The 14,256-nt window shown below is 42.5% G+C and overlaps 1 protein-coding gene and 7 non-coding genes across 8 annotated transcripts in view; 3 read left to right on the top strand and 5 right to left on the bottom strand.

The window, feature by feature from the left end:
- Positions 1-14,256, top strand: part of LOC115051719 (NACHT, LRR and PYD domains-containing protein 3-like) — a 318,526-nt gene that overhangs the window by 40,803 nt on the left and 263,467 nt on the right. The gene's annotated exons all lie outside the window — the stretch shown is intronic.
- On the bottom strand, positions 2,701-2,774 carry trnat-cgu (transfer RNA threonine (anticodon CGU)). Its single transcript has one exon. It is a non-coding gene; the product is annotated as a tRNA-Thr (tRNA).
- trnaa-agc (transfer RNA alanine (anticodon AGC)) lies at positions 3,875-3,947 on the bottom strand. Its single transcript has one exon. It is a non-coding gene; the product is annotated as a tRNA-Ala (tRNA).
- trnan-guu (transfer RNA asparagine (anticodon GUU)) lies at positions 4,197-4,270 on the bottom strand. The gene has a single exon. It is a non-coding gene; the product is annotated as a tRNA-Asn (tRNA).
- LOC115058503 (U2 spliceosomal RNA) lies at positions 5,869-6,059 on the top strand. The gene has a single exon (XR_003842097.1). It is a non-coding gene; the product is annotated as a U2 spliceosomal RNA (small nuclear RNA).
- Positions 7,336-7,407, bottom strand: trnac-gca (transfer RNA cysteine (anticodon GCA)). Its single transcript has one exon. It is a non-coding gene; the product is annotated as a tRNA-Cys (tRNA).
- On the bottom strand, positions 10,876-10,948 carry trnar-ccu (transfer RNA arginine (anticodon CCU)). The gene has a single exon. It is a non-coding gene; the product is annotated as a tRNA-Arg (tRNA).
- Positions 12,346-12,418, top strand: trnaf-gaa (transfer RNA phenylalanine (anticodon GAA)). The gene has a single exon. It is a non-coding gene; the product is annotated as a tRNA-Phe (tRNA).

Here is a 14,256-nt window from a genome sequence, read left to right as displayed (position 1 = left end):
AGCTGCCACCAGATCAGGAATTTAAAATGAACAGATTAAAATAGAATTCATGTGTTTTATATTTTACTAACTGTAGCAGTGAGCAATAAAGACATAAACAACAAAATGTGTTGGATGACAATTGAGATGTGCAAAACCATGGACACTATCAACATTTCCTCCTTCCAGGGCTTGTTGGTGTACGGGTATGATTCCCACTCAGGGTGCAAGAGTTCCCAGTTTCAAATCCTGAACGAGCCCCTCATATGACATTTTGAATGAATTTGCTTTAACTCTTTATGAATGTCTTCTTCTATGACAGATACAGTTTTCCAGCCCATTAATGTTGTTCACCCCTCTCCCCTCGTTTATCGTTGTTCTTTATTGCTCAATCATTTCTGACAAGGATTCATTTTCAAGTCCCACCTGCCCCCCAAAAAATGCCAATGAAATACACCAAGCTTACAATTTTCAAATGTAATGAAGTAACATCAAGTAACATGATGTTCTATCTGTCACCAACTTAAGTGGTCCGTGTCATAATGGTCGAAGTTTTTTATCTGTTCTGATGATGATTGGAAATGTCTGTTTATTGTTTATCTCTTGTTAGGATCCCCGTTAGCTGTCACTGAGGCAGCAGCTACTCTTCCTGGGGTCCAAATAAAAATGCACATCTGCAGTCAAACAGGTTCAGGTAGATGCAGAGTCCTACATTAAAACAAACCACTTTACCATCAACCTCAGCTGCAGTATACACATTACACTTCCATCACCAGATCCTCTGTATATACATGTACTTCATAGTGGTTCTGTGGCTTAGCTGGTCAAAGTGTCTGTCTAGTATACAAGAGCTCCTGGGTTCAAGTCCCAGCAGTGCATTGCTTTAGAATGTGACACATTGTTGATATAACAAGCTGGCAGCTAAACCTTTTCTTGCCTGGACAAGCACTGAGCGAGGTGCCGTATTCCACCCTGAACAGTAAATGTTTCAGCTGTGTGCTGTACCTATGATACTTACATTGAGGTAACTCATCTGTACATGTGAGCCATGAAGGCCAGCACGTACTTTGGCCTGTGTGCTGTGAAGCATCGGACACAAAAACACACAAAGACAACACATGACGCCCTGAGAGACGATACCTGAGCAGGAGAACTAGTCCCTGCATGTACAGCTGCTTCTTATCTGGAGTTTTTTTCTGTCATCTATAATAAAGTAGAAAAGAGACAGAGTTCCACAGTAACAGAGGTGTGCTGCTGTAACGCTGAGTGCTGGATTCATGTTCAGTTTATGGTTTTAGGCTGTAACAGGAGCTGGTCATCATGTCTCTGTGGTGCAAACAGCGTTCGGCTGTTAACTGAAAGGATGGTGGTTCGAGTCCACCCAGGGACGTATTTTGTTTAATTCACTGGTATTATAGTTCACACATGGAAGACCGGAGGATCTTTAAGTTGATGCTCAGTTATCTCCATCTAGTGGACAGATGGTCGAAGTTGATTCCTGAAAAGAGGAAGTGACTTTTCCTCAGATCAAACTGTTGAAGGAGAACGAGCAGCTTCTTCTCTTCACATGTTTCCTCACTGACTCAAATAGATGGAGAATGTCATTTATCACTTTCTCCAGTAATGTGTGCAGTTGTCACTGTGCTGCTCCTGACTCAGTGATGCTGTTGGATGCTTATAGGGCCGCCGTTCTTAAAGTGTGGGCTCTATAATAATCTATAATTATCCTAAATGTTGCTCCTTTTGTGTCTCACAGAGATCCTGCCTGTTTGGGAGAGCGTTACATGAAAGATTTAAAGGTCCCTGTTTCAATCCTGGGTTTCAGCAGCTGTTGTGGGTCCTTTTGTTCGCTCCCCCAAATGAGCTATTTCAGCACAGCAGACAGTAGAAATGACTTCTCATTATTGCTTCCATGACCTGGAAGTGGAACTAAAGGTGTGTCCCTATCACCGGCCTTGATAATGATAACTGAGCACCAGTGAGTGCTCTCCTCCTCTTAGATGAGTCCTAACAACAGCACTCAGCTGTGTCTCTCCCCAAATGGGAAACTTGGTCCATAAAAGGAAGTAAACATTGTTGGCAGGATTCAAACCTGCGCGGGGAAACCCCAATGGCTTTCTAGTCCATCGCATTAACCACTCGGCCACAACAACCACAGGTAGGAAAGCTCCCGTGACTCAACATTTTCCAGCCTGGATAGTTTCCTCCTCAAAGGACAGGGCACCTTCTTGTTGTGATCGATGCCCACATTCTCCACAAGACTTCAGCTCTTTGGAGATACAGCAACAAGTGAACTAAACACAGCAGGTCTCTGGGTGGGCTTTGGAGGCTTTTGGTAAACAGAAGCAGGACTGTTGTTGTGTACGGAGCTTTGACTGTTACCAAACTGTTACCTTAACAGGTGAAGGTTCATTCTGATGGAATGAACTGTTTCTACACAAGCTGCATGAATGTGACACAGAGCTCATGTTTAAAGTATTTTTCTTCAGTACTCTTATTGTGTATGGAGCTCTGACTGTTGACATAAGTGCAGGTGACCTAAATTCAGCAGCATCATCAATGTCCTCATCTCATCCAAAAGGCTTCATCAGACAGATCAGTGTTGCAGGAGCTCAGAAGCTATCTGGTTAGCTAATGCTGCCAGACCATGCAGCTCAGTGGTAGAACATGCACTTCCCATGTATCAGTGTTTCCTATCTACAACATGTTACATTATGAATGAGGCACTGCTGGGATTTGAACCCAGGATATCCTGTTTACGAGACAGGTGCTTTGACCAGCTAAGCCACCGCACCACTCTGAAGTACATGTATATGCAGAGGATCAGATTGATCATACACTACAACATCTCACATCCACAGCACTCTACTCAACTGTTCTTAAACAACATTTAATAAACACGAATAGCAGAGTCCTCCTTGGAAACTTAAGTTTGTTACATCTAACTCAGCTGTACTCAGTCAGCCTGTACAGATGATTCAGTAACAGCTGAGTTATCTTTAGTCCAACAACTGCTGTCCATTTCTACCACAGGGAGCCACAGGCTTTAGAGTTTTCAGTCCTAACCCTTGATTGTCAAGCAATCATATTCCCATTTTATGCAGATTTTTCATTAAAACACACACAACAATCTTGAATTGTTTAATTAAATCTAAAACTGTTATGAATGACAGATTTAGAGTGCTAACAATTACACCATGGACCATCCAATTTTTTACTGTATTTGTATTTTTACTTTTATCATTTAATATGTTTTGCTGCGTTTCAACTCGTTAACGCTTTAAGCTACAGAAAGAATAAGAGCAGTCGCACCACACAAGCATTTCAAAATAAAAGCCAATTTATATTAGTTTATTTGTATCTTTAGCTCAGATGTAGCAAAGCGCAACAATGCTGTCAATAAGGAACTTTCCTACTTGGGTTACTTGGGTTATTTGGTGCAGTAAGCAGCGCGTCAGTCTCATAATCTGAAGGTCATGACTTCGAGCCATATACGGGGCACAGCTTTAGTTAATAGTGAGAATTTAGTGGTTGGGACTAGAACCTCAGTTCCTTTAAAATTCTTCGATGATATTTTAGACGTCTATGGACCATTTCACCGCTCTGCATAGACAAGTATAAAGAATGACACAACAGGTGTCATCTCACTATTTTCCAGTTTAAATGCACAACAGCAGCATCCAGCTTCTCTGTCAGAGAGTTGTGAAGTTCTGTCTCTGCATCAACACCATGAACCACAAAATTATCATTGCAATCTCTGGACAAGAGAAACTGATCCACTGACCTCCTTGAACTCCTTAATTTTGTAACCTCTGCCATGAATCCATACAAAAAAACCAACGACTTGCTGTGATTAGTTCACTTGTTGCTGTATCTCCAAAGAGCTAAAGTCTTGTGGAGAATGTGGGCATCGATCCCACTACCTCTCACATGCTAAGCGAGCGCTCTACCATTTGAGCTAATTCCCCTGCCGTGCTAGCATGTAAGCTAAGCTTTGAGAAAAGGCCGCTTTAACAACATCCACAGGTTTCAAAGCTATTTCAAGAGAGTTCAAAATAATTCAATTGCCACTCATGTGCACGAATTCACATGCACACACACACACAACTTCATGTTGAGGAGTTTGGTCTCTGGTTATCTACTTCTTTTTTTCAGCCTGTTGTCGAGGAAAGACTACATCAACATGTAGTGGTTGTAATCAGCTTAAAAACGAAGAACATCCCTGGGTGGGCTCGAACCACCATCCTTTCGGTTAACAGCCGAACGCGCTGACCGATTGCGCCACAGAGACACATTGACTTCTCCATGTTCCAGTCTGCAGTTCCAGCTAGAATTATCCTAAATGTTGATTGAGCCAACTACTGTCTGCTGTTCTGGAACTGGATACTCAGAGTTCAAATCCTGGACAAGCCCAGCTGTTGCCTTGCAGTTGTCAGGGGAGCTAACTCTTATTGTATGGAGCTGTGTGAGGTTGGCTGGTTGTGTTATTTCTGTGTTCAGAAATCACCTGAGTACAAGCTTGCTGTTCATTTGTAAGAAAGTTTCCTTTTAAACATCCAGTGCCTGCATTTTAAAGCATTAATCTCAAAGTCAGGTCACCCTTCTAGAAAGGAACACTTCAAAATACAACAGTTTTGGGGGGGTTTATGTTTTCACTTTGTAAAGTCAAGTCTCCTTTTTAACAGTGCAGCAAACAGCCAGCAAACCAATAAACAGCTAATACAGTCTGATTGAAACTATAATTGTAACTGTGCAGAGAGATGTGTCAATGAAGAATGGGGAATCAAAAAGAGAAAAGATTGTCATGTTTAACATGGATGTGTGTTAATCATCATGTGTTGATTCAAACAGCCTCTGAAAAAAGGGAGAGTGGCTAAAATAAGATTTATTCCAGAGCTTTGCACTTCTGTGCTGCTTGTATGTTCTCCCTTTAAAAAAAGGAGGAAATTGTACATTTCCAAAACGCTCATGCTTGATATGAGAACCCAACAGTGTGCATCATGCCGGCCTGCCCGGTGTGTGGCTGGTTCAGCCCGTGTTGTACGGGGAGCTCCTGACAGGTCTGAGGTCTCACAGTCCTTCAGGCCTCGTTGGCGCAGTAGGCAGCGCGTCAGTCTCATAATCTGAATGTCGTCCGCTATGACAAATTTTCCGGCAATAACTTAGTGGAAATGTGACGTAGTCACCAGATTTTTCTCTGTTCTGTTCTGTTCTTACTGAAAGTGGTGACGTCATTTAGTGCGTTTACATTCATCCGATTCTGAGTGTTACATTTGTCCCGTGTTACTTTAGAAACACTTTAATGTTTGAGTTGAAATAAGTTCAGTGACTCTTTAAAATGATCGCGGTACGGATGATAGTCCCGTTAGCCGGTCTATGGCGTTTTCTATTGCATGTAAGCATTAAGCTAATGTTGGGTTAAAGCACTTTGAATGCTATTTTAAATATGTAATTTGTGGTTTTATTCTGTGGACGACAAAGTTACTCTTTCATTTTAGTATTCTCTCTTCGGTCGAAAAAAGCCGAGTCCAGTCGAGGAGAGCCGAATCTTCAGAGAATCCGTGCAGACAGGGGGGTTATTTTGATGGACACACCATGAGGCCAATCACATGAGAGGACAAACTGATGTTTTCACAATAATATTCAGCTGGTAAATTGACATAGATATGAAGTTTTACAGGTGACCAAGAAGAGACGTTTTCTTTGCTCTACAACGTAACTTTGTGAAAATAACATGTCTGTGGTTGTTTTCTGATCCCTCCTTCGTTTCTTCATGTCTTCTGTTTGTGTCTCTCTCTCGGAGTGATGTTGTTACTGAAGCCGACTCTGACCCCTCACTGAGCGGGTCGGTGCGGAGAAACACTCCGTTACCTCCGACAGCTGAGCGGTATCGCTTCTCGGCCTTTTGGCTAAGATCAAGTGTAGTATCTGTTCTTATCAGTTTAATATCTGATACGTCCCCTACCCGGGGACCATATATTAAATAGATTTTTGGAACAGGGAGATGGAATAGGGGCTTGCTCCGTCCACTCCACGCATCGACCTGGTATTGCAGTATCTCCAGGAACGGTGCACTCCCTCTGTGTGTTCAATACAAGTCCTGTTCAGCTCAACATCACCTTAAACACATGATGTTGTCTTCATGTGTGTAACGCTGAGTGTACAGAGTGTTCATGTTCAGTTTATGGTTTTAGAATCAGTGATGCATTCATGTAGAAACATCAGTTTAATGTTGCTGATTTCATCAGGTTATATTCTGCTGACCAGACTGAATCAATAAAGTTTTGTTTCAACACGTCATCGTTTAAATGTTGGTTGTATTTTGCATTTGTCAGCTGAATCCACAGAGTGACTGAAATGATGAAGTAAACCCAGGAAAGGAAAAACATTTGGCTCTGAATCTCAATGTAGATTTGAACAAAGAGCTCCAGCTGAAGAAAACAATGCTGTCTGTTTCCAGATGATGAAGAACTCAGTTCTCAGTTGATGCTCAGTTATCTCCATCTAGTGGACAGATGGTAGAAGTTGATTCCTGAAAAGAGGAAGTGACTTTTCCTCAGATCAAACTGTTGAAGGAGAACGAGCAGCTTCTTCCTCACTGACTCACTCAACTTCTGTCTCCTGGGTTTGGATTTGAGCCTCTTTCTCAGGAGCACACACAGAAAAAATAAGATTTTCTATTCCAACAATATTCGTGATGTCCTCGCGTATGAATGAATGTTTCACAAATGAGGCAGCAGCTACTCTTCCTGGGGTCCAAATGAAAATGCACATCTGCAGTCAAACATGTTCAGGTAGATGCAGAGTCCTACATTAAAACAAACCACTTTACCATCAACCTCAACTGCATTTTTTGTAAACACTTGTTCTTATTATTAATGTTAAGACCCAGAAAGCAGCATATTTGACTGATAATCTGATCGCTGATCAATAATCAGCCATTGGAAGACGCTCTGAAACTTTCTTCTGCAGTCAGAACTCATCCACCTTCAGACTGAACATCTTCTGACTGTAGAACTGGAGCTTTTTATACATCTCCCTGCAGCACAATAAAGTCCTCTGTGAGTATTGTGTGTCCCACAGTGTACATGACATCTGAGCAGCAATACTTCCACCTGCTGGAGATTTATTGTTACTACAGCTGTAAAATAAATCTATCAGAACATGAACTCAGTCTGTCGAATCCAGAAGATTAATGACACACTTTGTCCTGCTGTTATGGAATCAAATCCTACTTTAGGTTTTCTATATTTTAAACTAATGGGCACTGTTGGGAACAAACAGAAAAAGACAAAGGCAAGATTTTTCTTTTTCTTTGTGCTTGCGTATGAAAGCATGTAGTTTCATGGTGGTGGCAGGGGGCACCCAGATTTGAATTGGGGACCTCTTAATCTGCAGTCAAATGCTCTACCACTGAGCTACACCCCCCATAAACACACACAGCCCATCACTGCAGATCAGCAGGTCTGACTGAAAACATACTGTAAAGTATGAACCACAGGGGTCAGACTGAGACTTCTGAAATGTTTCATAAATATACTGAACAGGTGAGGGCTTTGGGACGGGGCTCACTGCAGCATCTGCTGTTGATAGCTGCAGAGTGATGTGCGCTTTCCTGTCAGTTCCTCCACAAAAGTCTCCATTAACTCCAGGAACAGTCGCTAAATGTAATTAAAAGGACACAAAGGCCACACTGTTGACACTGATCGAAGATTATGTTACAGCTTCAGCTGGTGTCTTCACTGTGACAAGTGTCTTGTCAGGATACTTCAAGTAACACAGACATCAAACTTCACACAGCTACATGTGCTTCCATGGTGTCATCATGAGCACTCTGGACTCTAAATCTGTCATTCATAACAGTTTTAGATTTAACTAAACTCTTATTGATTGTACCGCACAGCTTGGACAACTGGCAGTGGTGGGAGTCAAACCCACACCTCTGAAGAGACTGGAACCTAAAGCCAGCGCCTTGGACCGCTCGGCCACACTACCACATAACTTCACCCGTTTCACTGCAATAATGCCACGTCTCACATTGTCTAACTTCTCAAAGTTGTGACTTTGGATGAAAGATACACTGTTACATGGATCAAAGCAGCAGCTCTTCAGACTCACACATCATTCAAACCTTCAAGGAAGTGACACACTACGTTTGTCTTTGGAGCTTCATTAACAGAGTGCACTCTATTGTGGAGGTCATGAGAAAAAAATGGGAGGAGTCTTTGATCTCTGTGATGTCATTAGAACCTTTGTGACATCACAGAATCAGCATCTCCTTTAATGCAACAGGAAAAGGTCAGACCCTGATATAATCTTGTGAACCCACAACCTTGCCTTTTTTCTTTGTGTATTTGGGTCAGACTTTCCTTCCTTAATTGTAGATATCTAACATTCTGCCTAATACTATACTTACAATAGTTGAACAGGGGTGCAGATTATTGGACATATTATGTGAAGGGCTCGTCCGGGATTTGAACCCGGGACCTCTCGCTGCCATATAAGACACAAAACTTATTGTGATGTGAGTCTGAAGAGCTGCTGCCTTTGATACATCACCTGATGATGTCACAGTACTCACAGAATGAAACTCCTCCTTTGAAGCTGCTTCAAAGAATTTCCAAAATCACATGTGATTCAGATGTAAACACAAAGTCTGCCACACTCATTTATCACAGTATGGGGATCAAATCCATGACTGTGGTGTTATTAGCACCACGCTCTAACCAGCTGACGTTGAGGATAATTCTGACTGGATAGATAATTCTAATTCCTAATTTCACCCAGGCGGCTGTTTACCTCTTGGCAGTGGGCATTCCTCCTTTCTGGTTTTGCTGTGCCTGTGTCCTGTGTCTCCAGCATGCTGTGACCAGAGTCTGCCTCAATCAGAGAATGTCTATCCTGGCCTGATGATTGTGTTAAGCAGCCTAAAGGGTGACAATATGTGTGACAACATGTGTCCCATATGGGCTAGCGGAAAGGATTCCTGGTTTTCACCCTGGTGGCAACAATACATCAACCAGTTAGAACTGGATGTTGTTCATTAAAATGGGAAAATCACTTACTATTTGGAGAAATGTTAGAAGACATTCTCTTCGAAGAAGTTATGAGGAATGAAGTTTCTTTGAAAAGACTGAGAACTGAGGAAAGAACATCAGATGGAGACTAAAAGTTGTCCCCCTCAGAGAAAGTCTCACTGGATGATAAATGTGGTGTGTAACATTTTGAATGCCATTAAATTATCTGCTGAAAACAGCACCGACCACTAAATGACTGTTTCTCTTGACCAGATACAGCAGGTAAAAGTTGTAATACAGGAAGTGATGGTTTTCATCAGTTTGCTTTAATGATGAGCAGGAAGTCCACTGAGAGTGAAGCACTGCTGGGGTAATTGGCAGTGATGGGATTCGAGTTTGGATGCTGCACACCGCACCCATTCCACCATGATTTCATCGCATGTTTGCCATCATGACAATAGTAACAATGCCATACTGAGGCTGCACTAGCTGAAGAGGGAAGATCTTCAGTCTTGAAAACAAACTTCAGTATTAACCTTGCTTGTTTTAACTCCCAGCTGTTTTCCTCTGCAGTGGAAGTAAAGCAGATTTCAACTGTTGTTTTAGTGCCGAGTACCCAGTCTGCATCCTTCGATCTATTGAAAAGTTGACATGTCAGTTAACCAGCTCCAGTCTGGTCAGACCAGTTTCCAAAATCAACTCACTTGAGTGTTGAGATTATGTTCAAGTCCCAGCTGAGGATAGACACAACTAAGTCCACTACATGTTTTCACCTGCTCCACCATGTTTTCAACACATATTTTGCCATGTCTTTTCACGTATTGTCACATCTGCCCCAGTGGCCTAATGGATAAGGCACTGCCCCCCCCCAAGCCATGGTGTGCTAACAGCCTATTAGCAACAGCTAGCTGATCCATGGTTGGTTATGTTGGAAAATGGTGTCATTACAATCTTAACAATGCCACGCTGAAGAGTAAATATCTTCTTCTTGAAGAAGTACTTCAGCATCATGCGCCATCTTATTAGTTTTGGAAAGTAAGTCACCCGAGCGTCGAGACTGTGCTCATGTGCCATCTGAGGGAAAACTTGGCCAAGTCCACAACACTCTTGCATTGATTGCCTGTTCCACTATGTCTTCATTGGGTTTATCGCAATGTCTAGTCGGAGAAACAACAAGGTAAAGGTTTCTGCATCGCTGTTCAGTCAGATCAACAGCAGGCTGCCATCCACAGTTCATCACTTTGATTTTCATTCCTTCTTCAAATCTTTATTATTCTCATTTGATATGTTTTGCTGGGTTTCAACTCCCTAACGCTTTTAGCTACAGAAAGAACAAGAGCAGTCGCACCGCTAATACTCTGCTAATAAAAGCAGATTTAGATTATTTTATTTGTATCTTTAGCTCAGATGTCGGTCCCCACTTCAGTAACTCAAAGTGATGGTAGCCACTGGTGGAACACTATATTCATAAGAGCTTTAGATTTAAATAAACACTTCAAGATTATACTGTAGAGTGCAAAGCTTGGCAGTGGTGGGATTCAAACCCACGCCTCTGAAGAGACCGGAGCCTAAATCCAGCGCCTTGGACTGCTTGGCCACACTACCACATGCCAGTGGTACATACATATGAACATGTGAACATATGTTATACATATATGTCCACTGTTGTATCCAGGAGGTTGTATCCAGCTGACTGCTGCTTTTCATGGAGAGCAGTGGCCATTGCATTGGCCGGGAATTCTACCACTGAACCACCAATGCTGACTGGATAGTGAACAACTAGCTGTTGCTAAAGAGCTGTTAGCAGAGGATGGTTTCGATCCATCGACCTCTGGGTTATGGGCCCAGCACACTTCCGCTGCACCACTCTGCTGTAAACCACCCCAGATGGGACTCAAACCCACAATCCCTGGCTTAGGAGGCCAGTGCCTTATCCATTAGGCCACTGGGGCACATGTTAATGTTTCTGGTGAAACCAATGTAGAGGAAAAGCAAACAGCAAAACTGTGCTAACATCAACATGTCGTGTGAGAATGCCGTGAATGCCAGGTGCTGCAGGATGTGCACCCTGATTCACCTCCTCATTGAGGAGCATGATGTGGAGGATGACATGGAGGAAGATGATCCCACAGTGCTGGAGGTCCTTCATGCCCCCAGCACATCCACACTGGCGTCCAGCTCTCTGCCTTCTACTTCCTCTTCTGTAGCTGCAGTTGATACTCAGGCTGAAGATGAAGAAATGGTAAATATCATTGTGTCCATTTGAGAACGCAGGAATATAAACAGGAGTCTAACTCTTGACTAGGCTTCTTCAAGTCCTTCTTGAATGATCTCGAAATTTGTTTGTTTGTATAATAATTTTGCTTGCAGTTTCTGGACAAGACAAAGTGGTTGTTGCTGTGTTGAGCAGATGGAAATGTGGTGACAGCTTTTCACAGGAGACAAACTTTGGGAAGATATTGGCAATATAGTCCTAACTCCTTCATTATGAAACAGTCAAATTCCCATTTTATGTGCCTTTTCAACATTACATAGTGCATGAATGAGTGCAACATTGAATTGTTTAATTAAATCTAAAACTGATGTTTTGAAGATCAAAAAGTCCCTGGTTTGATCCCGGGTTTCAGCATCAGAGGTGGACCTTGCCTGAGTTTCCAACTCAGGTTGTTTTGACCTACTTTTCCAATATTCTGCCTCGACTTTCAACCACACCACAACCACATGAAATATTGTGAGGTTGAATGCTGCACGCTGACTGGTTGTGTGTCCAAATGGCTTCAAAGACATCTTTCTGCCATTCACTCCTCCAAACCTTTGGACACAGCTTTGAGCTGTCTCACAGGTGACACAGGTGTCATTATTTCAGTGAAGATGTATGTGATATGGTGACCAAGGAACTGTATTCAGGCTCCAGTCTCTTTATGCAGGTCATCTCTCTCTCTGCCATTTACTAATATATATATATTATATTAGTATATTTGTACCAACCAGCACCAACCACTAAAACACTGTTCCTCTGTCCAGATTCTGCAGGTAAAAGCTGATTCAAAGAAAAGACGGATTGGCATTCCTCATCTTTTTGTCCAAATTCCAACCAGGACCAGAACAGAGAAACACAAAGAATTCATCAGTGTCTCTGATTGGAGTGAATCAATAGATTCTGTAATTGAAGTCATCTAACGTCTAAGAAGACATCAATTTAAAACTTGTGATCGTTTTAATTGAAATCCCAACCAAGGTTTGGAAGGGGGGGCGGGGGGTGAAAATGACAGGAGGGTTAAAGAGCAGTGTTAATGGGCAAAAACAAGCAGAACTGTCGCAGAACATCCGGCAGAAGTGGAGCCATCCGGCCGAAATAGCTCAGTTGGGAGCGCGTTAGACTGAAGATCTAAAGGTCCCTGGTTCAATCCCGGGTTTCGGCATCAAAGGTGGTACCTGAGTGTGACTCAAATTCAGGTCTTTTTGACCTACATTTCCAATATTCTCCCTCCTCTTTCAACCACACCATGAAATATTGTGAGGGTGGATGTGTCACACTGACTGGTTTTGTGTCCAAAAGGCTGTCAAAGACGCCATTTTCTTGTGGAAGATCGCAGGATTTTTCAGATGATGTGGTCCTTTTGGCACCATCAGCCTGAGATCTACAGGGTTCATTGGAAAGTCAGTCAGCTCTGCCTGGATACAACAGTGGTCAGGGCTGGATGATGTATGTTTATACTGAAACACTGACAGCTCTCCTCCATCTCACTCTTTTACTTACTCTGGGTTCCAGGCCTCGTTGGTGCAGCAGGCAGCACGTCAGTCTCATAATCTGACCAACGAGAAAAATTTATGGCACCCAGAGTGAGAAGCAGTAGATACAAACCCACAACAACACTCACACATTGTTTAACACATTCAACATGGAGAATGTTGTCTATCATATCTATAATATTGATCGTTGTAACCTACAGCTGATGAAAACCCCAAAATAGTTTGTTTCTACAACATCTGACTTTAGCAACAAGGAACTGCTGGAATTTAAACACAGGCTGCTTTAACCAGCCAACATACGCAACCTTTATCTGCATTGAAATCATTCAGCCTGTTACCGGCTCAAATCCACAGCACTCTACTCAGATGTTTTTGTTGGATAGTTTCTGGTTTGGTTTCATATCTTCCACAAAACTTCAGGCTGCTCCAAAGGGAGACATGAAGACTGTGACAGTTAACTGACTGGTCAGAGAGAGTGCTGTGTCTTTTTAATGGAACTTATGCTGAGGAAGTTACATGAGTTTAACTCAACAACCTTAAACTTCATCAATGAGGCACTGCGGGGATTTGAACTAGACCGGCGCTTTGACCAACTAAGCCACAGCACCACTCTGATGTACAGGGATGTATTTTGGATCTGAAAATACCCCCAACATATGTGGCTGACCATCATGACTCTTACCAAAGTTTCTTTAGCATATAATAAACTGTCACATTAATGTCCTGAATGTGCTGTGTGTAAATAATGAGGTTCATCAAAACAAAGTTAGAACCAGAGCTCAGGCAGTTGGTACACAAACAAAGAAAGGCATACTTGTGGATTCACAAGATTATATCAGGATCTGACCTTTTCCTGTTACATCAGTAACCATCAAAGGAGATGCTGATTCTGTGATGTCACAAAGGTTCTAATGACATCACAGAGATCAAAGACTCCTCCCACTTTTTTGTCATGACCTCCACAGTAGAGTGCACTCTGTTAATGAAGCTCAAAAGGCAATCATGGTCCTGCCAGATACCTTTGAGTTCTGCCAACAGAAGCAACTGGAGCTGTTTATATATTATAATGGATAAGGCACTGGACTCCTAAGCCAGGGATTGTGGGTTCGAGTCCCATCTGGGGTGGTTTACAGCAGAGTGGTGCAGTGGCACTTCTGTTGTTGGCTACAAGACATCCTGCAGTGCTTCACTCTCAGTGGAGTTCCTGCTCATCACTTCCTTTATTACAGCTTTGTTCAGCAGAAGGAAATTTGGTGATTAACCGCTTTTCACGCTCGGAAAACTTTAGTAAGACTAATGACAGCCCGTCAGAAAGTTGTGTCCAAATGTTTGGGTGTCAGAACAAAGCAAAGCCGTTTAATTGATTTGGTTTAAACATATTCTTATTTGAGAGAATCAGCCCTCATCACAGTAATTTACAGTGACAAGCCTCCCTCTGTCTTTTCTTTTTCCCTTTGTAATTTCAGCCCCCCCATCCCCATGTGAAAACATGCAGTGTTTGGCAGGG

The sequence above is a fragment of the Echeneis naucrates genome, chromosome 2 (assembly GCF_900963305.1).
Source record: "Echeneis naucrates chromosome 2, fEcheNa1.1, whole genome shotgun sequence".
NCBI classification, from domain to species: Eukaryota; Metazoa; Chordata; class Actinopteri; order Carangiformes; family Echeneidae; genus Echeneis; species Echeneis naucrates.
This window is presented reverse-complemented; position numbering and strand designations above follow the sequence as displayed.